A 3,337-nucleotide genomic window follows, 5' to 3' on the forward strand; every position below is an offset into this window, starting at 1 on the left:
CCAAGAAGGGGGAACCCTCCTACACTGCTGGTGGGAATGAAAGCTAGTTCAACCATTGTGGAAAGCAATATGGAGGTTCCTCAAAAAACTGAAAATAGAAATACCATTTGACCCTGGAATCCCACTCCTTGGACTATACCCAAAGAATACAACTTCTCAGATTCAAAAAGACAGATGCACCCCTATGTTCATCGCAGCACTTTTTACAATAGCCAAGATATGGAAGCAACCTAAGTAAGTGTCCATCTGTAGATGAATGGATAAAGAAGATGTGGTACATATACACAATGGAATACTATTCAGCCATAAGAAAGAAACAAATCTTACCATTTGCAACAACATGGATGGAGCTGGAGGACATTATGCTCAGTGAAATAAGCCAGGCAGAGAAAGATAAATGCCAAATGATTTCCCTCATTTGTGGAGTATAACAATGAGGCAAAACTGAAGGAACAAAATGGCAGCAGACTCAGAGACTCCAAGAATGAACTAGTGGTTACCAAAGGGGAGGGGTGTGGGAGGGCGGGTGGGGAGGGAGGGAGAAGGGGACTGAGGGGTATTATGTTTAGTACACATGGTGTGGGGGATCACAGAGAAGGCACATAGTGGATCTGTGGCCTCTTGCTGCACTGATGGACAGTGACTGCATTGGGGTATGGGCGGGGACTTGATAATATGGGTAAATGTAGTAACCACATTGTTTTTTCGTGTGAAACCTTCATAAGAGTGTATATCAATCATACCTTAATTAAAAAAAAAAAAAAGTACTCAGGTCTTTTTTGAGCCAGCTGAAAGAGGGCCAGTGTGTAGAGGTGGGAGAGTTGTGGTTAGGTACACACTCAGGAGCCAGTTCAAACCCAAGCTTTGCCATTTACTAGTTATGTGATTTGGGCCAAGTTACTCAACCTCAGTTTTCCCATCTATAAGATGAGGATCATAATGTTTCCTCCTTAATCAGATTATATGAAGGTTAAATGAATTAATGCTTATAAAGCACTTAAAGCACTGTGTGACACATAGTAAACACAGTCTGTTTGATAAACACAAATAAATCTGACAACACTGTAAGCTAATACTTGACTAGCTCCTAGAATTTGCAAAGTACTTCACATGTATAATCTTATTAGATCTTCTCAACAAACTTTCAGTTAGGATCATTATCATCTCCATTTATAGAAACTGAGGCTACAAGAGATGAGTGTTTGTATAAAGCCTGCCCTCAAGTGAGCAAGGGAGTGGTAGATAATTCAAGGCTCTTGGCTTTTAGTTCCAACTTCTTTATACTAAGCAACATATACCCTGAGTGCATGTGTAAGTATGTTTACCAGAGAGGCTTTCTCTGCCTTTTTATCAACCCTCCTTCACCCCTCCCATCTTCCCTTAGGGAGTCTCCACCCCTAGGGAACTGCCCAAACCAGCAGTTCTCAAAGTGTGGTCTTGGACCTGCAGCACCAGCATCATCTGGGAATTGTTGGAAATGCAAATTCTCTAGCTGCCTCCAATAACTGAATCAGAAATGGTTGCAGGGTAGGGTGGGCTCAACAATAAGTGCTATGGAAGTTCAGGAAGATAAGGTGGGCTAGGGGGAAGGTTCTGGAAGAAGAGAGGTGAGACATGGGCCTTGAGTGATTATAGGACAGAACTGTGAAGAGGTTGGAATGAACACTATCTGGTGAGAAAGGGAGGAGCGTGGCTTATTGAAGTGTGGGTTCCAGGTAGAGAATGTGTGGGAACTGAGGCCAAAGCCATGTAGTGTGTGCCTTTTGGTCTTTCCTGGACACCGTACCGAGCTAAGTGCTTGACCTTCACTACCTGGCAAGCTGCTCTGTGGGTATTTATCCTCTGTAGACAAATCCCAATGGACCCTCTCCTGCGGGTCAGAGCATTGCCAGAATTAGGGGTGTCCTTCTCCCACTGTACACCCCCCAGCCCTGAATGACCACAGGGGACCCCAGCCTCATTCCCATCAGTTCCAGAATCATAAAGTGAAGGGGTGTTGTACAAGGGGAATGGAGGGAAACTGTGGCCTTCCCCTCTCCACTCCTCCTCTGGGGCCTGAGCCAAGCCCAGCAGATTCTCAAGTGCTGTGCAGGCCCTGCCCAGCAAGGCGCTCCCTCCACATACACCCCATGTGTGCGCCTGAGGCTGAGACTCTGCGCTGGGGAGAGTCCAGGGTGAGCTAGCCAGGGGCTCCAAGGCTGGAGAGGAGCAGGCTGAATCCCAGCCCCCTTCACAGCCCCCTGTGTCCTGCCCCGGGCTGCCACTAGGAGGCTAATGAAAAGGGAAGAGGCAGGCTGGGGTTTGGGCCAGCAGGAGACTGCAAGGGGACAATGTGAGGCAGGAGGGGGGCGGCCCTCAGGCAGGGACAGACAAAGTCCCCATATGGGAAGCAGACGGAGCCACCCCGCCCTCCCTCCCCTCCCTTGGTCCTGGGGCCTCTGTGTCGACAAGCAGCACTCTCAGCTAAATGTCTAAACGTCTGGGCCTGGAGACTTTGTGCCTGCAGAGTTGCATCAGGAAAAGGAGCAGAAGAAAGAGACCTCTCAGTTCAGCAAGTGCCTCGTGGAGGACTCCGCAGGAGGCCATGGAGCCAGGAGTGCACCCACACACTCACATGTACACAGTAACCACTTCTGGGTTTTTCAAAATATGTTAACATTATGCCATAATACATGCCCAAAGTAACAGAGTAAACAATACAGAAGCATGGAGAGTAAAACATGGAAATTCCCCTATAACCAGCAACCCCACCAACTTCCTTTTTCAGAAGCAATTATTTTGAATACTTGCTTTTAGGCAAAGGTCACTTTCTATTGTAAGTTCGTGTGGATCTGCCGCCTGTCACATTCTCTTCAACGCCAGGCTTTCCTTGGAGGGGAGCCCTGTGGAGGATGGATGGGACAAGACTCAACACAAAACTCCTCTGCCTGGGATCCGGGGTTGTAAAGCATCTGGAACGGTTCTGTTTCTACCCAACTTTACCTTCTTTAAGTTATTTTAAAATCTTCCATTTTTATCTATGAATTCTAAGCCCTGTTTTGAGTTTCATAAATTTCTCCCTCTTTAAAATTTAGTTCAGCTTGTCTGTCTTTGGTCACAATTTACTAGTAAGTTGTTTTTACTAGTAACCAAAAGGTATGAATGAAATTTTTAGAATTCCCAGTGACATGAGGGTGGGAGCCTTCTGAGCATCAGGCCCCAGCCAGGCTATTCCCTTGTGGTCCAGATGTGAAAATCTGAAAATTGAGTAGAGATTCTGTTCCTTCTGGAACAGCCCAAAAGGACCCTCTCTGAACTCAGGATTACACTGGCCTCTTCATTGGGGAAGGAAACTAGC

This window comes from Manis pentadactyla, chromosome 8, assembly GCF_030020395.1.
Source record: "Manis pentadactyla isolate mManPen7 chromosome 8, mManPen7.hap1, whole genome shotgun sequence".
Classification (NCBI taxonomy): Eukaryota; Metazoa; Chordata; class Mammalia; order Pholidota; family Manidae; genus Manis; species Manis pentadactyla.